This window comes from Ambystoma mexicanum, chromosome 4p (genome assembly GCF_040938575.1).
Source record: "Ambystoma mexicanum isolate Mex_15411 chromosome 4p, UKY_AmexF1_1, whole genome shotgun sequence".
In the NCBI taxonomy this organism is placed as follows: Eukaryota; Metazoa; Chordata; class Amphibia; order Caudata; family Ambystomatidae; genus Ambystoma; species Ambystoma mexicanum.
Genome location: NC_090927.1, coordinates 990,762,867 through 990,784,660, shown reverse-complemented (window position 1 = coordinate 990,784,660; position 21,794 = coordinate 990,762,867).

Here is a 21,794-nt window from a genome sequence, read left to right as displayed (position 1 = left end):
AATGCTGCAAGGACTTTCATTTTGTTTGTGATCGCTTCATGTTTGCTGAGATTTAAGATCATCAAATTTATATTTGTGCCCACATTTGGAGTAAAGTCAGTCTGTCGAACCGCAAATCTATTTTCTGCTTTTGCCCAGGTGGTCAATTTTTTCAGCAGGAAGGTGGCAAAGAGTTTCCCCAAGGGGTCCAATAAGGCAATGGGTCTATAATTGATCGGGTCCTCCCTGTCTCCTTGTTTGAATATCGGAATTAAGATTGCTATCTTCCATGTGGCTGGAATCTGATTGAGTTTGGCAATAAGTCAGAATATTTGCTCAATGATTTCTGACCACAACTCCGGTTCTTGTTTAATAGCCGTATTGGATAGTCCATCTCGGCCTGGTGCACGAGACTGGTTAAGCTTGTTGATCATTGTCAGAATATCTTCTTTTTCCCATGTAAAGTTCCATTTCTCCAAGGTTCGTTTTCCCGTAGATGCCTTATCTAAGAGCCGTGGTTTGTATAGGCTGGTAAAATGTACCAAATTTATCTTCTGATACATTCGATGTTAATTGCTCTTGGCAATGTTTGTTAGAATTTGACAGGTTCCACAGCTCTCGTACGTTTCTATTTTTAAAGGTAGCTAAGATGTTCTCCGCGTCTGTTTGTTGAAGTGAAATTCTTTTGGTTTTCAACCAGTTGTGGTAGGTCTGTTTGAAGAGTTTAATCTTTTTGGTATTTTCTTCGTTGTTCTTTTTTCGCAGAATTCTCAGTTTTTTCTGCATCTCTTTCTTTTTTTGGACAATTTCACTATTGTAGTGATGTTTATGATTCTTTGTGTTAATTTCCTTGTGTTTAATTTTTTGTTGGAAGGGGAGAAGGAGCTATTCGTAATTCAATTTTGTGGTTTCTTCCATATTTGACTGTTCAAAGCGTTTTGGTAGGACGTTCATTTGTGCCTGGGGTATTCTTAATCTAGTTTTTGGCAGCGTTTAATTCTAAAATCAGGAACTGTACTTTCTTTTTCAGTTGGCAAAGTCCCAGCCATGAGATTGTAAGTTTATGATGATCGCTATAGGGCACTGCGATGTTGTCAGTATTTTGTGTTGAGTCCATTATTCCAGTGGATACATAATTGTAGTCTAATATAGCTTTCGAATTTCCTCGAGTCCAAGTTGGCATAAATTGTTTGTGAGGATTAAGAGGTGATCCTGTTAAATTCAGATTTCTGATCATGATTTCTTTGTGCATTCTCCGGGCTCTATCACTGAGTTCACTTGGTTCGCGGAGGCGTCATTTTGGGTAATATAGGTGAATGTTTAAGTCTCCACAGAGGATGAATTTGATGTTGTAAAATTTGTCTACTGCTTCATCAATGGCCATGAATACGGAGTCGATGAAATTCTCGTTGTTGATGTCCATCGGATTCCAATAGAGATTTAGTATCGCCAGGAATTTGGGTTGTAATGGTCTCAAGTGAACTTGATCCGTGTGTTGGTTGTCTTTTGGTATTTGTAGAATCAGACATTGAGCACACGGATTCACATTGATCATGTGCACTTCGGAACAGTTCAGTTACATTTTTATCATAATCAGCATACCGGTTGATGGTCTACCTTGTTTTTCTTGTGTAGCCTGATTCATATAGGTGATGTATCCCTCACAGAACAGGGTTTGACTAATCCAAGTTTCCTGCAAGCATATTATATGGAAATTGTCAAAATCAGGAATGGGTTGTTCACATAGTTGGCTGTGACCTCTCGTGTTCCAAGAGCATAGGGTCCATGGGGTGGTTTGGCTAGTAGCTGATGGTTATGAATGTCTATGTTCTGGATATGACTCTTTCTCAAGGTTGTCATTTATTTTTCTCCATATGAAGTGTTTGGTTATGTTGGATCTTGCTCTGTTCGTTACGTTCCAGGTTTTCTGTTTATGTCGTGGAATACATGGACGTCTTCGTCTAATGATGATAAATGGCTTTTCTTTTGCACCCGATTTGTCATTTCTGTCTTGAGGTTCATGCTTCGGATAGCAATATTTTTCTGTGTCAGTTTTTGTCAAATTTGGGACTTCTGAGCAACGAAATCCCAATCGGTATAAAGTCTGATTCATCGTTAATATTAGGTTCATCATTTGCTTACTATAGAGCGCAATCTGAACAGTGTCTAGTGTATTTCCATCAAGGAATTCTACAATCTTGATGTCTTCCGTTCGTATGTATTGTTTCCAGGTTTGGTATTACATGGAATAACCGCAGGACGTTTGTTCTCTTGAGTATCAGGCAGTCTTTCCTTGACTTGAATCGTGCTAGTTTGATGATGCATTAGTCCCTCAGGTGCCGTGGATTAATAAATGATGGTCATTAACACTCCCATTTATGCTTTCGGGGAAGTTTCTTGCTTTTAGATGTTTTAGTATAGTGAATGGTGTGATCCATATTGGATCGGTCATTCGGAGTTGTGCTCTAGTTTCCCGATGATTTTGGAGTTGGTGGGGTGGGACAGTATCTTCTTCAGAGGAAGTCTCAGTTGCTGATCTCTGGGTCTTTATCGAATAATCTGAGGTTACATCCATAATATCTTCACAGGAAAAATCTGTTGACACTGATTGTAAATAGAGATCTTCATTGTATCGATCTATAATTATCAGTGATGCATTGTTCAGATCTGTGGAATCGTCGGTGCTGAAGGTTCGTCTGTGTAGATCATTAAGTTTAATAGGTCTTTCTGCTGTATTGTTTGTTCGTGTAGCTTTAATGCCTGGGGAAGTGTACTGAGTTGGATAATCAGGGGTACCATTGGTTCCGTAGACACTTTATTCCTACCAGATCTGTGAGATTCTTCTTCTTTAGGTGGTTTTTCTGTCATCCTCTGAGGTAATGATATGTTCCTTAAAAAGGCTCTGGAGCCTGTCTGTTTTTTATTAGACTTTCTCCCTTTTTCTTTTCTCACTTTATTGTTTGTATTGTTCTTTGCTTGTGTGAATATTTGAAATATCTCTGTCTGTTTTGCCGTGTCTTTGTGGTCCGGTAGATCAAGGATTGTTAGACTCTGTGTGGCTCGAGTCCTAGATGGGGCTGTTAGGGTTGTATTCTTCCGTGTTCCTGTCTTTAAGTTCAGTGTCTCTACTTGGATCTGCGTCGAAGATCCCTTAGTATCGGTTGTGCTTGCTTTCTCGTTCATTGGGATCGTCTGTTTCTGCGGTCGGTCTTTCAGCAATGCCATCAAGGCTGCTGTCATTTTTGTTTTGTCAGTGCGGTCGGCCCTTGCCATGTAAAACCACCGTGATTGCCACTTTATTCTGGTTTCAGGTTTCTTCTGCTTCTATAGCTAATCTCTTCTCTACAGTAGAAATGATGTTAGAAAGTATTTGTTTAGCATGAATCATGGCAAGAACTGTGGCTTGATCTTTAATTGTGTCATTGTTGGTTTCCTGTAGTTTTAAAAAGGGGATCATTGTCTGAGAGGTGATCGTAATCAGCATATTTTGAAGATCTATCATGTTGGTCGGAATCCTCTGAGGTTGGCAAGTTTCTGTTTCTTCACATTGGCATCTATTTTCTTTACTTTCAGAAATTCGTTTCTGGGATATGTTTGTGTCCTTTGGTTTCTCTCGGTGATCTACTAGAGAGGTTTTTGGATGGTCTATGTTGTATTTGAAATTTTTCTGAGCCATGGTCTGTCGAGAATCATACTGTTTTCTCCCTAAATTGCCAATATGTCATATCTGTTCCTCTCGTTGTGGTCTCTTGTCTAGTGGCTTTGATGTGATTTGTGTGTCTATTTTCCTTATGTCATAGATATCTTCCAAGACCTTTCTCCTTTTTCCATGGCAGCTCATCAGGGTCTCTATTTCTGTAATGTCCAGAGGCAGGTGAGCTGCTCTTGTATTATGAGGGTGTTGTAATTGTAGTGTGTTTTCTTCATTTTCGCCAATTGTGCTTTTTCTTACATGGTTATTTCCTTTCTACTTGGCGAGTAGGCATATCGTTCATTCGATTTGTTGGAAGGTTGCTCAGATCTAGAAAATGTGTCTATATTATGTAGAATTTCTAGATCGGTTTGGCAGCTCAATGGGTTTGTTTCATTCTCTTTAGGTATTGAGTTGAGAAAAAGCATTTCGTGCTGCTGTGGCTGATAAACTTCAGTTTCAGGTTTATCGCCTATGTGATCCGGTATTCTTTGCTTTACATTCAGATTTTCTTGAATTCGAAGATTGTCATTTCGCTTGCCTATGTGTGGCATTGCCATTGTCGAATATGAAGTGGGAGGATTCCTTGGTGGGCTATTTTCAGCATCTTCGTTTTGGCTTTGTCTTGTTTTATTTGGGTCAGATGTTGATGCACAGTGAGTTCCCTTCCAAATAATTAAGGGATACATGTGGTTCGTGTTATCACTCCAGTCTCTCCCATTTTTAAGTTGTTGCAGATAGTGGTCATGGGAACTGACACCAGTGGCAGGCTCTTGTGGGAGTCAAGAGCAGGTGTGTCATCTTGGTGGTGTTTGTCTGCCGCAGCAGTAATTACTTTGGCTGCAGGGCTGTCATATAGTGTGGAGGTTGCCCTCGTTGCTACAAGGTCATCAGGATAATCAGTTTTCAAAATAATCGGAGAAGCTGGTATTCCCCTAATATCTGCCATTGCTTCTGTCAGTATAGTTGCAAGCAGTTTCGCATTCGAAAGTTGATTGTTTGTTGAATTTTCAAGCCTCTCGTGTTTGAGTTTGGGAAACGTCTGTTCTAAAGTAAGTTGCGTTGCAGAATGAGGTTGGGTGATGTTAGCGGTGGGAGAAGCTTTCCCACGTAGCCTAGTTCTCGGGACAGATGTATTAGGCATCATTGTTTATCACTGTAAGGAAAGGGTAAGTGATTCAATTTCCGTTTTTTTTGCTGCCTAAGCGCAATTTGGTGTAAACTCCATTATCCGCTAGGCGGCAAGTGGCTAAAGCACTTGGGTCCAGCAAGTGCAGAGACTCCAGTGCTTCTACATTCAAGGGCAGCGTTCTGATGAGGGTGCAAATTTGGGAGAGTGCGGTGCAGCGGGTCATTATAGCACCGAAGATCAGAAAGTGAGTTTTATATGGATAGATTGGCGGGTGGGATCAAAGAGCGAAATCTCTGCAGTCTCCCGCACGCGTTTAAATCAGGTCAGATCAGAGTGCAGGTTGAAACAGGGGTAAGGAGCAATGAGCAAAGATCAGGGTTTGAGTGGTAGGCGGGATCAAAGGGGCGTGCCCCCGCAGTTCCCCGCTCGCACAGCCGCTAGCAGGTTCGGCAATGCAGTTCTCGCAATTTGTACAAAGTGATTAGGTGCACGCTATGCTTACCCGAGCTATAGCGTGGGTTCTCACTGAAGCTCTCAGGTCTCTCACAATGTTAGGGGCAACATCTGCTTCTTTCACAGAGCTCTTTGTTTGCGGCAGATAGGCTGTGGCTGCAGAGCCTGCAAAGTCCAAAGACCAAAAGACTCCGCAGTCTTCTGGGGTTTTTGAGAGGCAGGTACAATGAACAGCAAAAGAGGACTAAGATCCTCAGCTCCTCAGAGCACTCGATTCAGTCAGAAGGTGAGAGTCTGCAGCTACCAAAAGACTCTGCAGCCAGACTCTGCTAGCTCATAACTGGTGCTGGCCATGGATAAAATGGTGCGGGACATTGACACACCGGTTTGTTCCCTCTGAACTGCTATTCAGAACTTTCTGTTGCTGCCACCCGAAAATTTGCCATTGAAACAATTGGTAGTCATACAAAATATATGGTTACAGGTGGCTTGTTGGTAAATTCCCATGAGTGATGGAAATACTGTTAAAATCAGCACACTACCTCTGCAGTGGAAATGCTACGTGTGCAAACACGATTATCAGTATTAGTTCTGGAAATACTACCATGGACGCAGAGGAACACAGCACAGACCTGTACAAGACACATCAATGCAAGGGTATGCAAGCTTTTGGTCTCCAGATGTTTTGGACAACAACTCCCATCAGCCCTAGTCAGAACAATGAACAGGGAAGGATCATGACAGTTGGTGTCCAAAACATCTGGAGAGTCGCAGGTTGCAAACCCCTGCTCTAAAGAATTTGAAGATGATGTGATCTTGCTACACCCATGGACAACTAACAAGGGATCATGTCTGAAGGATACAGAAGCTGAAGATCTTGCAGTTGGGGGTTGAAGCCGAAGTGCTGAAGGAGACCTTTGCATGCTTGGCTGATGAGTAAGCACCCAAACATCACACCCGTCTCCAGATCAAAATAAGACTGAGGCCAATCATACAGAATAGAATGAAACTCTTAATGTATTTATGATCCAATAACCTGGTGGTATGACCTTTAATCCAGAGGATCTTGACACGGGGGCAAAACCATAGGTGATGTGTCACCTCCAGCTCTTATTCGCGGGGTGCTGATCCATCTGGACAGCTTATAGTGAGTAGCTGGGATGGAGCCTGGTGGAGTCATGGGAGCATGTGACTTGATCTACACCTTAATTATATGCCTTGTCATATAGCCTTAGGGTCACAAACATAGAAGTATTATGACTGAAGTCAACCACAAAATACTAAATGCCTGATGTGTGCCACAGTGGGTCTTCTTTGCCCCCACATTACAAAGTCGGTAAGGCAGGTCATGATGAATGCTAGAAGAGACTTGAACCTAATAGCCAGTTTTCAGGTGTAACACTGCATCAACCTACCCTGTCCTGTTAAACAAAGAAATAATTAATCCAGCACATCTAATGAATGTAACATAAGTATCTCACAGCAGATTTGTGGACAACCCTGAGAATAATGAGAAAAAGCTCTGATCTTCAGGCACAGTAAGTTCGGAACCTATGTTTACCTAAGCACTGGCAATTTCCTCAGGTAACCCTCCAGACCAATATTTTTCAGCTGGCCATTTCATTACAGAAAGGGAAAGACTATGTGCAAATGAAGCTTAGTCAATGTTTCAGCTTTATAGGGTGTCATATGATAGGTGTACTTTGGGTCTATAGGTATAGCAAGCTCGGGACCCACATCTTGACATACCAATCCCACTGAGGGTAACAATTATGAAAAAGAAAAGTGAAGGCTGAAAGGGTTTGAATGAATCTTAACCATTGGCAATTGCAGTGGGCAAGTCTCCAGAGTGCCATTATTCAGCCTGCAATGCTGTTACAAAAGGGGAAAAACCATATGCAAATCAGCATTGGTCCAAATCCAAAACAGGAAGTCCAGCCCAAACTGTTAGATCACATCCCTTGTGTGAGAGTCTACAAGCAACTCTCTGTTATTACCTAGATATGATTCTAAACATGAAATTATAGATGTACTTTAACGAAAATCCACAGTCATACTTCTGGAGCAGATTAGTATAGATTTTAAGAATTTGCAAATAAGAATAAACTCAGCCAATTACCTATATTCTGAAATTGTTTCACTTATCACTATTGAGGGACTTAAAGCAAGTTTAATATGAACAAAATGAGCCTGCGATCGTGCTTGAAAATCAACAATCGACAATTGATGAAAGAACTTTTTGGGAAGGAAGCCATTACTGTCAAACCAGCGTAGAAGGGAGAAGTACTTGTGGTCTTAAACAGTACTGATTACCATTCAGAATGCATACAACAACTACAGGAGATGCTGCAAGTGAATACAAACATTACATCAACAAATAATGGATTTCATGCAATATTAAAACATTTCTTTTTAACCAGCACAATATGTGACTGTCATAGCACAATTTTACACAATTTGTAAAAGATTCACAAGAGTTTAGAGCATACACCTTGGCAGTTGTTGGTGCTGGGACAAATAGTTTATTGCAATCATTGTGGTGGAAAGCAGTAAATCCTTTGAAAGTCTTGGGATGGTCGGGAACGGACTCCGCAAGCATGAGGGGTGTGCACGCCATATTGATGACTCGGGGTGCGGTGAACTGGGGGAGATGTTGCAATTTCATATGTATCAAGTGTAGTTAATAATGAATGGGATACTTTTTTGATGGGAACTGATACATATTAGATTTGCACACATGCAGAAAGATAACATGTTAAAACTGCCAAATTAAATATAAACTCAATTCAGACATAATGTACTTTGGAATACCCAGAAGCAGGCAATTATTTTTTTTATAATGTGCTTGCAAGAAAGGGGACATGTCCTGCAAGAATCCTTTGTAAACGCAGATGCTATTTACCAGACATGCATGCACACTGAGAAAACATGTAATGGGGATTCATGAATCTACATGTAGTGGGCTTTCTATAAACAGATTCAAACACAGCAGTCAGGGTTGACGTTCAGAAACAAGTTCTGCAGAGTTTCAAAGGCCAGAGGATGGGTGAATAAGTAACTACGATCCTTAGAGATGGTCAATTCAGCTGAAGGAGCCGGCCATAGTTTTTATGGTTTGATAAGTGTCACAGCAGATTAAATCTCCTGAATGCATGGGAGCTTGACAGAGGGTTTTCCTATTTGTTTTTGACCAGCAGTAAAACATGGAGTAAGTCAATGCTCAGGGTTAAAGTAATTGAAACCCAGGAGTTTCAATTTTATTTTCAGATGTGCTGTGTGCCATGAAAATGGTGGTTATATAGATTAGAATGTTCCACTGGCGACGGGGGATAATATAGTATCACTAGTTCAAAGAAGTACTGGTTTACTCAGCCTTCTTCATATTGCTTGAAGTATTTATGTGAACCATGTGCAATTAAGAATTATGGTTAAAAGGGCTTAGGCCAGTTATAACTAGTAATGAATTATGTTTGCATACAAAGGTTTAACTGATTGATGATGTTGTGAACTACCACAGACAAATCCTTAAAGGAGGTGTGTTATACACATGAGTTAAGATGTTAGTTAAGAAAACAGCTACCAATGAGAGTGTAGGAATTGGAAAAAGATGGGATTTCTTTGAAGAGGTTTTGTCCAATCACATGTGGGTGGTGGATTGTAATAAAGTATCTGGGAGTGTTTTAACGGTTGCAAAATTGTATATGATTTGTCAACTGATGTGGTTCGTTGAAACTCTGGTTAGAGTGGTCCTGCGGTACCATCTAACTTCTCCCCAGACAATTGTACAATAAACTTGCTTTAAGTACAAAACGTGCACTCGTTCCTCAGGTGGTGGACCCGGTTTGGGCTGAGGTAATTAGGGGTCCACCCCCACGAAAATTGTGGATGCAAAAGGTGAGTGGAAAAGTGCCTTCCCCTTCTGCAGTAACAACTACCTGTCTGAATGTCCCTTCATTATCAACTTGGACATGCCTGCCAAAGGATGGAACGTCTGTAGGAGGAAAGGACTCAAAGCCAGTGCCTTAATACTAATACAAGCATAGGGTCCATTGCCTGCACTTTCAATGCATTGGTTACTTGCCTGCACTCATTTGGTTGAGGGGCTGTGATTAGGGGTGAATAGTGACACATTTACTGAGATTAGCATTGTAGAGCTCTTCACAAAACAACTTCAAAAATGCATCTAGAAAAGATATTTCAGATTAACCAAATCAGTGAGCATCATTGGCTAGCTGCACACTTCAACATATGATTTTTTGCATAAGTACTAAATTGGAAGAGAAACTGATAAAGCAAAAAAACACTAAAAGTACAGACCTAACATAAAGGAGAATTACCATGTGTCAGCCACAATGAGTGTACTGATATTTAATGGGATGTTATCAAATCATCTAAACATTGGAAAAATAACTTTCTGTAAGATATGTGATTCTTCTAATGTTTCAAATGTTAGCTTCTGGTAAATACTACCTCGCGAAGATGCAGTGTATCGTAAAACAATGAAGGTATAAAAGAAATCTGGCATACCAGAAACAAATATCACGTTTCCTATAGCTGGGTATATTCAAGGAAATTGATATATGATCAAGCGATGAAGAATTAATGTGCTGGATAGATTTAAGCAAAGCAAATCCATACAAACAACAGGCATATATTCATGTGTAGATGTTTTTGTAAAATTTGCGAAGAATGCTTGCAGGAAGCTGTTATGAGATATGTTCGCTGTGGCTAAGTTGATGTTGGAGAATCATTTTTATTTTTGGCTCATAGGTGTCACAACATGATACCTTGTGAGGCAAAAGAATTGTCAGTATAGGAGGGATGGATATTAGGGGGGACACATAGCCTGTGGGTGCTTTTACTGGCTTTACCTATAGCAAATGTAGGTGCTATGTGCAAATGGGGACTTTCCAGGATAACAAATGAAAGCTACTCTATAGTGATGCATCTATCTCAGATTATTATTCAGAACACATTGGGCCTCATTACAGGTTGGCGGTAGCCATACCTGTAACAAAGGCATGGCTGCCACCGGTCCCGTGATTTTACTGGCACCCGCGAGTGGGCAATTACCGGGTGATGCAGAGTTTGGTGGACCTGGTAATTGCCCATTCGCGGGTGCCGGCAATAAGGGACTCCCTATTGGGCCGAATGGGAATGGGGAGCTCGGATGCACTGGCACCATTTATAACGGTGTCGGTGCATCCACCAGTTGTGCTTGCGGGTACCAGCGAGACCCGCAAGCACAACTCGTAGTATGGCGGTACGGTAGCAACGGTGTCGGTAGCGATTCCGACGCCATTGTTGTTTTACCGCCATACTTATAATGAGGCCCATTGTTGCTTTAATCCTCATTTCATAAAGTGATATCATGTAATGAGCCTGGTTGATTTCCTAGCTATTTTTGTTTTTCAATGTCTGCACCTTTATTTATTATATATGCATTCAAAACACTGCAAAGATGGTTAAAGGACTATACCCTTTCCTACTGTGAAGTATGGTTTGCAAATTGGTGAGAGCTATATGACTTTCTGAGCATGCTCGATAGAGTCAAGTTGTGAAAAACTCAGAGAACAGACACTACGCGCAAGTGCAACCAGGGTAGGCTCACTATGAGAACGTGCCCACCCCATTCAAGGGAACATCAATGGTATGATTTATAAATCGCCGATGTGTTCCTGTAGATGCTGGAACATACTACTTCCTACTCTAAAGTATGTTTTACATATTAGTGATCGGCCTATCACTCTCTAAGTATGCTCAGTACAGAAAATATGTTCAGTTGGCAGCTTTTCCACGTCGCTCCATGGTATAAACTTATAGGCATTCCTTGCCTGTCCTGTAGTGTAGTGTCTTGTCTCACACGGCATGTGTAGCGTTTTAGATCTTGAACTGTCTGAAAATGTTATTCCTCTTAGTTTTGAGGACAGGAACCTGTCGTTCAGGGCTCAGATGCTTTGGCTGCAAACAACTCATCCGGCCGATGTTCCACTAGTACTCAGAAAAGGTGGATAGAATCATGTACAGTTGCATAGCTTGACACAGATGCATTATTTTAGGTCATACACGCAGGGCACACAACAATGCACACAACCACCAATTTGGCATGAGTTCGTTATCAGTTTGCTAATGAAATCGTGATTCCATCCCATTATAAAATGTGGGTTTCTCAATGTTCGTGATTATATTATGTGTTTGTGAAAACACTGGCTCCCCCAGCAACCTCACACCATGCCTGCCTCAATTAAGTAAACCCTAGCCTTCCTATATTTATCATCACAATAACTGTGAAAAGCATCCTAGCACCCTGCAGCTAAGCTCAACCCTGCATAGCAAAAACCCTATCCCACCCCAGAAATAACCCTGGCCCTTTGTTCACATAGCGCACTCCGTTAGCAACATAGCTCACCTCATCAGCAACCCACAAACTACCAATCCTAGATCGACACACCAACCATAATGCGACCCAGCTCACGTCACCTACCCAACTTCACCCAACTTCACCTCTGCAACTCTTCCACATATCCAAGAAACTCCCTCCACCCACCCATCCTAGCTGGCAAATGGCTGAAGTGCAAAATCAAAGATGCTATACACTGCACTCCTATGTAATGAAAGTTAAGAAAACCAAATATCCGAAAAGTTAAAAATGATGTTGAATGAAGACATAAGGTGCTGGAGAGAAACCACAATCCGTACATAGATTGTATCACTATGGGAAAAGATAGGTATCCTCATAGCAATTATACTTCTGTTCTCTGCACCCTATCACTGCCTAGAAAGGCCAACTATTCAAGACTTGTTGTAATGTGTAATGAAGGACTCTTTGTTACTATATGTAGACATAACTTGTAGTAGTAGATTCAAACAGAATTATAGAAAACAACCAATATCCTAGAATTACATTTTGATTTCTTTTCTTCTTCTTCCAATTCATTTATTTAAAAAAATAAATAATAATACCAAATGTGTTTCGGGACACACAAGTCCCTTCTTCAGGATCAAACCATTTCAAATCTGCAAGTACCTTTAAGTTACTGGTTAATACTTTCTGGATTGTGGTTGCAGATTTAAAATGATTTGCTCCAGAAGAAGCGACGTGTTGGTCCTGAAACGCATTGGGCAGTATTTGTTTTTTTAAATAAATTACTTGGATGAAGAAGAAAATAAATGAAGATGTTTGTCTTGGATATTGGGTGTTTTCCATAATTCGTTTTGAAACTACTACTACAAGTTATAAAGTTTGTCTACATATAGTAACAAAGATTCCCTCATAACACATTATAACATGTTTTGAATGGTTGGACTTCCTAGGCAGTGCTAGAGTGCAGGGGAATGGGAAAATGGCTTAAGTACCTCAGCACGTGATTGCAGTGGTTGCCAAATGTCTTACCCGCGTCCAGCTTACAGAAACTTTGCACCGGTGCAAGTGCAAAGTCGCACCACATTGACTAGGGCAAAGTTTGTAGCAGTTCAAAAAACATTGGGGTCATATTCCCAGTGACAAGTGCAATTTCTCATGGTATAAGCAGCAGAGCAAAGATTTATCCAATGCAAAAAGCAAGCCCTTTCAATGCATTTTTGCAACAGGGCAAAGTTTGCACTAGTGGTAATAAGGAATGTTATTAGCACTATGGGAAACTTTGACGGTGCAAAGTTTCTGTAATTCTGTAATCTGACCCCATATGTGCAGAAAAAGGGGCAAGTATTTTAACTTTGCCAATATTTGTTCTAAATGCTACAGGTCATGGATTTGTGAGGCACCATCTTTAAAATACCATGTACCTGATGATGTGTTCTTTCTGGACAGCTATTTTAGACAGATATGTGGAGTAATTCTTTGGGTTTATTTATACGTTTAACTGAATTTCATATATTTCTTGAATATGGGTTTAGCTGGCATTTGTGAAGATGAATTGTGAAGGGTTGGATTCCTCGAGGTAAGACGTTTGCCCTCTATTTTATGATCTTTCTAGTCCATCATGATTCGATTCATAGTAATACTACAAAGATGCCCTCACAATTGAGGTTCCACGTTGTTTGGAGGGAACTTTGGGAACTCCCATGTGTGGCTTTCATCCCATTTCCATTGGTTGAGGGGGACAACGGAGAAGAACCTACCCCACTACCTTTACTTGTTATAAACGTACAGCACAACAAATTAAACTGTATCAACATTATAATAAACACATTTCATGGAATATATCATTGGTGATATCAGAAAATGGGACGCAAACAATATTTGACTTCATCAGTTTACCAGGGTCCCCTTTCCCCCACCCTGCTTCTACCATAATCTGGAACTAGCTCCTTTTCCCCCTCTAAATCTCGTTTTGAGCCTTTTTCCTTTTCAGCTTCCCACGGGATTACTGTGTTAATCGCTTGCATCGAATGGCAGCTTTCATTTCACTGCTGAATGCATCATATGAGATTCATAAAAGATCTTTTGCTTTTTGAAACAGGGGCACCCACTTCTGTGTCCGATTTTTAAAAAGCTAGTGGACATAATGAGACCACACTGAAAAAAAGAATATCTCCAATGCTTTAGGCCCAACTTGTTTCTTATTTGATGTAAATCCAGCCAGTGTTTTTGGCGCTCCGGTTCGTCAACTGAGGAACCTTTTTCTCTTTGGGAAACTGAATTTGAGTAGGCCGAAAATAGATTTTTAAAATGTTGTTAATAACTTTTGAACCGTTTAATGAATTATCTGCAAATTGTCTAGTTTGGAGAGGCCTACACCAAATAATTGTGTTGGAAAATGTCCTCCATATGCCTCCAGTGAGTCAAAAGTGATTAGCAATCGAATTTTTGGAAAAGTCAATGCAAAATGGTTTTATCTTAACTATAGGCTTCAGAGTGAAAATTGAGGGACACAGGTCTGATTATGTACCGCAATAAACAACTGTTTGGGAGAGGTTCCTGGGGGCTTAGCCTTGCTCCAGGATATATATGTTCTTAAATATTTTCAGCGTGGGATGTGTTCATTATATTTAGAGATGGTATTGGAATGTTAGTTGTTATGTTAGGTCTCTCACTTTATGTTAGCAGTTAATGCGAATGTTTTGTAGCAGCTCATTCTAATAAAAGACTTTCTACTAGCACCTGTGAGTGGAGGTTAGGGGGCCAGGTTCAAATCTCCTCAGATGCAGGATACTGTCAACTTCCTTGATCGGCAGGTAAGTTGTCTCTGTCTGTTGCCCATCCCCTCCCCACTTTCCTCCACCCCACTCCACCCCATCACCTTTCCCACCTCCCCACTCACTTCACTCACCACCCAAAGCATAGCCCCACTTACCTGCGGTGTCCTTGTCCCTCACAAGTTCTGGAACACTCTATGTTCTGAGCCTTCCTCTCTGTCTCAATCATTGACATGGAAAGGAAGAAGGGACAAGATGAAGTTCCATTCTTCCTATGTCCCTGACAGCCCTTTGTGTTTGTAGATCTTTTCAAATAAAGAAACAGCACTGCGTTGTTACTCGATTAAAAAAACCCACTAAGAACACCCCGGAAGGCGTCCGTGGGAGTTAATTACCAACCAAGTAATGGCCCAGGTCCTGGGTTTCAGGGCTGAGTGATTATTGCTTAAATACAGCAATTTTATTATATGTGACTCATGATATGATAGGTTATTTATATTGCGCTTAATACCCAGACCCATGGATCAAACCTGTGGTGCTCCGTGTCGTCTTGCTTCCAAGGCGAGCACGTTTCCCCTGAGCTATCCTCCCGAGACAAACGCAACATATTTACATATGTACAAATGATTTTATTGGTTTTCATTTCCATCATTCATTAAATTTACATTGTAAACACATTCATATACATAGGGTGATAAAGCCACAGGCCTCATTACGACCCAGGTGCTAAGTGGTTAACGGCGCCGTAAAAGGCTGCGGCACCGTTAACCACTTAGCGCCTTACTACGAGGTCCCTTTGAGGGACCCGACCTGAACGGCTGGTCTGGACCAGCCGTTAAAGTAGGGACCCGCAAAGGGACCTCGCAGGCAATTACGGTACCGCAATTTGCGGTACCGTAATTGCTGCCTTCCCCAGTCCCATTGAGCCCTATGGGGCAAAAATAGGAATGGGGAAGAGCCATGGGGAAATGGGGAAATACCGCCCGCCAACCTTGGAATGGGGCGGTATTTCCCCATTTCACCATGGCAGACTCGTTACAACACCGGCACTAACCATGGTGCTAATAGCGCCATGGTTTAGCGCCGGTGTTGTAATGAGGGTCATGGTCTCCAAATAAAGATTGTCTGAAACACGATCACATGTATTTGCTGTGCACTATCACAAGCCACGTATGTGACAGGAGCATTTCAATCGGTATCACCCCAAAAAATGGCAAATGCACATTTACTGCGCATTCAGCTGGGACAAAAAAAATGAATCCTATAATGCTGAATATAGGGAGCGGGGGTGTCCCCTGCTTACTTGGTTCAGCATTATGGGCTTCCTAGGTTGCAGGGGGTGTCCCCCGTTTCCATGACATTGAAAGCAGGGGACGATAAAGTAAAAGAAAAACAAAAGAAAAAAACAGAAGAAAGGTCCCTGTGGCACCAGCTCTGACCCAAGTTAGTGGGAAGGAGCTGATGCCGCAGGAAAACAGGGGAGTCGGCGGCACACACTGAAGTGTGCCATCAAAAAGTTAAGCCGGGGGCAAGTAGTAGGGGATTTGCGCGATGCCAGGGAAAGTGATCACTGCGTGGTGAGATTTTGGAATTCGATATTTTCGAATTTGCAATTTTGCGCCACATGGTAAACACGTAGATCCATTTCACTCATGGAGCTAACCTTTTTGAATTCAGAGCATACAGTAGGAAACTTTATAAGTATGAATAATTTTTTTATTTTTTCTTCCCTTCTGTTCCTTGCTTATTTGTTTTTTGCAATGATCAAACAGGTAAAAAACACAGATACTTGTTCAAATAAAATGGTCTTCATGGAATACACTGTAGAACACAAATTAGTATTGTCGGAATAGAAACAATATTATGCCTCCTATTGTAACAATTGTATGTGTATTGGCCTACGCCAAGTTGTCTAAACATCATGTGCGAACAAACTCCACGGCAAGGTCTTGACCTTAGAGAAAACCAATGTAAGCCACCATCTTGGATTGAGCCGTCATTTTAGGTTCTCTTGTTATGTAGAAGTCACCCTGAACATCAAAATGGAGGCCAAATGACATTCTGAGTAAGATTCTGGCCGTTGTGACCTCCGTACAACTGAATAATTAATATGCCTGCAGGCCACTTGTCGGGGTCGCGAACAGAGACCTTGTCCTACTGTTGACCTATATGTAAATGTACTACTCATATCAGCGAAACTAATCGAAATGCATATATTAAAGGATTGACCTGGCAAGGAACCCTAAGACCATAATTAAATATTTCGCAGAATGGTTAACCCGCAAGAGGGTTGGCTAAGGGCTGGACTAATTGTATAAAAGGCCCGGGTATTCCAATATGCGGTCTCTCACTAACACATCGAACCCTCGTTGAAGTTCATTATGTTATACTGAGAGCCGAATAGCTATCCGTTTGTCAATTGACTTGGTAACTGTTGTAGCTTGAAATAAAGCACTTGTATGTTTCTTTGTAACCTGTGTTGGTGTGTTTCTTTTTGGGCTTCCCGGCCTCATAATATTTCTTTGTTTTCACAGTTGGCGCCCGAATAGGGACCCTCAAGATTGATGCCGGATCATTGAAGGATTGACGCAGACTATCGAACCAGGATCGGACGGTGTGATACTGCGGGCCCGACCGAACGAGACGCGTTACCTCAGCAGCGCTGCACGATCCGATCCTTGGATGATAGTCGTGTGGTCTGACACAGCATCTTGACGAGGGTCCATTTTTGAGGCGGGCAGATTTGTCGAAACCACCAAACACAAGGTAAAATTTGTTAGGTAAGTTCTTTGGTAAACCGTATGGTCCTCCTTAGGTTTGGTCAGGTGTAGTCGTGACCCGACTCTTAATTTAACCCTGACAATTTGAATTTGGCGTATTGTATCTGCAGACACAATTATTGACCAGGTAACACCAATTTTTTGTGAAATGCCTGGGAAATTGTCTAGCTGCTTTAGGGCTCTGTTCCGCAGCGATCGACAATCTTTGGAATTTAGCCGCCCGGCACCACAGGAGGGGTCGCCGGTGTGTACTATGTACTGTAAGCATGGCATTGGAAGTATAGTATTTAATGATATTTGGCACAGACAAACCAGACATGCCTCCGAATTTCAGTGGCCAATCAATGGTAGTTTCGAGATCTCCCGTATTGAATACCTAGAATCGGTCTTGCTAAAGAAGAAGGCCAGGCCTGCAGCATTTGATGTTTTGCAGAATTGGAAAAAAGAAGCGTTGCAGCAGCTTAAAAATAGGGATAAACATGCACGCCGTCATAAAACGAATGCTGAAAAGGCGTTGTTATATGATAAGGAAAAACATTCAGAGTCAGTCAAGAATATGGATAGGGCTTTCTCACTCGGTATCCAGAAAATCTATCCCTCTAAAGATTTTCATGTTTCCGAAGAATTTATTGATAAATTGTTAAACGAACGCAGGCCTGGTGCCTCTGCGCCACCTCCGTATGATCCTCTCCCTGGTGCTCTGCCCATTCCTGCTGTTATTCCTGCTGTTAGTCCTGTTCCCCATGTACAACCTATTGTTCCTATTCCTCTAGTTGTTGTTCCTCCACCTGCTCTACCACCCCTTCCCCTTGCACCGATAGTCGCACCTCCATTGAATTTGCCCGCACCTCCGCTCCCGAGTGGTTCTGTACTGACTGAAGTTGATCAGGGTGCGGGGTCAAAGATTGTTACTCGAAATGCTGTCTCTGCAGAAAAGAAACAGGAATTATTTACATGGGCTAAGCATTGTATGGAGAGAGGTGATCAAGCTGACGTTTTCTCCACATTATCAAATATGGGCAATTTTCCCGAGAACATTTTTTTTATTGAAGGTTTGGGGACTCATTTATGTGTAATGTGGGGTAGATTACATAATACGGATCTCCCACAAGGGTTGAGGGATCTAAATACTTTAGTGCTTTCAAGGGACACTGAGGAGAAAGTACATGGTCATGTTGAAAGGGCATTTGATTATAAGAGGGACTTAGAAAGATTACGGGATGAGGATGGTGAAGGCGACAGTATGTATGTACAGAAACGGTTCCTTCCGTGTCGTAAATCGGCATCTGAGGAAGTACGAATTTGTACCAAAGATGCGATTCGATGGATCTCGGATTCATCGATACCCCGGATGAAGTATATGACACGTATAGTCAGTATACAGTAGAAATGCAGAGGAAGGTGATTCAGGTAATGGTACAGTACCTGCAGGATGAATGTGTAAGGAAGAAGGTTAGTTGTCCTATAGAGTTATTGGGTATTTGTAAGAGGGCTTTTTCGCCCGACACTTCTTCGGCTGCCTTAGCGCTCGACCTGGCTCTGTTGCTTAGTAAGCGAACGGAATTACCTATATCTCAGTTGCCAATGAGAGAGGTTCCTCCGACATTTGTCCCAAAGGTTGAGATTCCCGCTAACGTTGGGACAGGTGCACCCGCTGTGGACATCCCTGCACATTATGTATCGCAATTTGTTCACGTTCCGTTTTCGCGACAGGAAGTGAACACTATTAGACAATCAATTCCCGGTATTAGGAAAAATCTGACAGGATTCTACAAAGAGATAGAGTCCGTTTTACAATCCTCTGTGTTCACCCTAAGTGATATTGACTTGCTATTCCTTGTACTCCTGCCCGTAGATTTATGGAAGCAGGTTCGAACAATAGACGATGTGCCAGGGTTGGGAGATACGTGGGCTAACATAACTAGGTTTGATGGGGAAAGACCAGCTGGTGAGAAACCACCTCAGGTACTACTCACTTTGCCTGATAGAATTGTCGCAAAATTGAAAACCATAATTCCTGAGAAAAGAATTATTTGGGACAAGCTTACGGCCTGTGTTCAAGGAAAATCCGAAGGTGCCACCGAATTCTTTAATCGATTCGAACAGGTATTCTCTGACTTCAGTGGACAGTACTTGGGCACAGAGTCTGGGAAAAGGTTGTTTGTGGACAAATTTGTACGTGGATTGCTGCCTGACATCCAGTCACAGATTATGTCCTCTGAGAGCGCTTGGCAGGCAAAGTCCCAATCTGAAGTTTTGCACATGGCTCAGTATTATGAGAACCGTGTTAATAATGAAAAAGAGAGAATAGAGAAGAGGAAAGGAGATTTGAAGACTAAAGTATTGTTACAGAAAATTGTTAGAAATCCCAGAGGAGGTAATTCACAGACCAGAGGTCAGTATGTTCCAAAAGGGAACGTCCCCTTGGGTCCTGTGAATATTAATCAATGTGCCTATTGCCACCAGGAAGGTCATTGGCGTGCACAGTGCCCCGTCCTTCGACAGAGGTCAAACAACACATTTGGGAGTATGGGTAGACGACCTAGAGGTCGCCCCGGAGTGGGGGGGCCCTTATAGAGGTCAGTTCTCGCAAGATCCTCAGCAACCTTTTTCATGGGATAATCAGACTTCGAGTGTGGACACGAGAAACATATTTGATCACCCTTCTGCTGCCTATCTTTCTGAAGAGCTTCCTTCCAACGACATTTTATTTCGTTAGGATTGCCCGAAGCAGGGTTTGGAACCTTCACCTATTCCCGTTAGTCAAAAGGTCCCTACGTTGAATTGTTAGTGGGGAATAGGAAACATCAGTTCTTGATAGACACTGGAGCACAGAAGTGCTCCATTGATCATTCTCGGGTTCCAAACAGTCCACTGTCAGGGAAAACTAATGTTTCCGTAGGGTTTTCTGGCATACCAGCTGCTTGTCCGGTTTCTTCGCTGGTGCCTGTTTCTTTGGGTCCCTTTACGGACCACTGTCCATTCCTCTTGACTTCAAACTGTGGAGAGAATTTGCTGGGGTTGAATCTGTTGAAAAAACTAAATGCAGTAATTCATTGTTCCTCTGACGGAGTGCGACTGACGGTTTCTCCACAGCAACTTCCCAGTTCTCAGTTTTTGACTCGACTATTGCCTCCTGAGTTTAGCGTTGTCCCGGAATGTTTGTGGGCGGTTGACGACAGTGATGTTGGGTTACTACAGGTTGAACCCGTTAAAATAGTTTTGAAACATGGAGTTAAACTACCACGCATTCCGCAATATAAAATATCAGTTGAGGGCGAGCGTGCTTTGAAGTGCGTTGTCTCTGATTTTGTGCATCGTGGAGTGATCGAAGAGATTGCAGGTAGTTTATGTAATTGCCCGATTTTACCCGTGTACAAGAAAGGCGACAATGCAATCCCATTTCGTTTCATAATTGATCTATGCGCTATTAATAAAGTTCTCGCCCCACAATTTCCAATTGTGCCTGATGTGACAACGATGATCCCTGCTACAGCTACGCACTTTAGTGTTGTGGATCTGAAGAATGCTTTCTTCAGTATTCCTATACACAAGGAGAGTAGATATTTGTTCGCTTTCACCTTGGGGGGACGTTCATTTACATTTACTCGTGCACCTCAAGGTTATACTGAAAGTCTGAGCATTTATAGTAGGGCTTTGAAAGAGCAGCTTGACACCCTTGAATTGCCATCTACTTGTACACTGCTTCAGTATGTCGATGACTTGCTTTTAGCGGCAGATTCTGAAAGTGCTTGTAAAGAAGGCACTATATTGTTGCTTATTCATTTGGCTGAACATGGTCATAAAGCTTCGCTTAAGAAATTTCAATACTGTTGTCAGGAGGTCGCCTATTTAGGCTATCTCCTGTCAAAGGAGGGGAGAAGATTGACACCTGAAAGAATAAAACACATTTCTGGCATGTCTGTTCCAAATACACAGAAGGAAGTCAGAACCTTAATAGGTATGGCTTCTTACTGTAGGCTGTGGATCCCGAACTTCTCACTAGTGATAAAACCGATGTTAGTCTTGACGAAGAAGGGCATTTCTTCGCCGCTGCCATGGAAGTCGGAACATCAACGATCATTTGAGCTTCCCAAAGCCGCGTTATGCTCTGCACCGGTTCTGGGTACTCCAAATTACAATAAGGCCTTTGTGTTGTTTGTGCATGAATGTGATGGATGTGCTTTGGCTGTGTTAACACAGGAACACGGAGGGAAGAATAGACCGTGCGGCTACTACTCTTCCGCCCTTGATCCTGTCGCATGCGCTTTGCCAAGATGTTTGCGAGCTGTCGCTGCTGCTGCCGCATCTGTAAAACAGAGTGAGGGAATGGTCCTAGGCCATGATTTAACCCTGATGGTACCTCACTCTGTAGATGTCCTATTGAATAAAACCCAAACACAGCACCTCACCTCTGCACGGCTGACGAGGTATGAATTAACTCTGTTTGCCCCTCACATCCAAATTAAGAGGTGTTGTGTTCTTAATCCAGCTAACTCCTACCTTTCCCGCAAAATACTGTTTGCGGTGATGAAGAATCACATGACTGCCTGTATACTACTGAACAGGAAACGAAGGGCAGGATAGACATTATAGATACTCCTTTGGATAATGCGGAAGG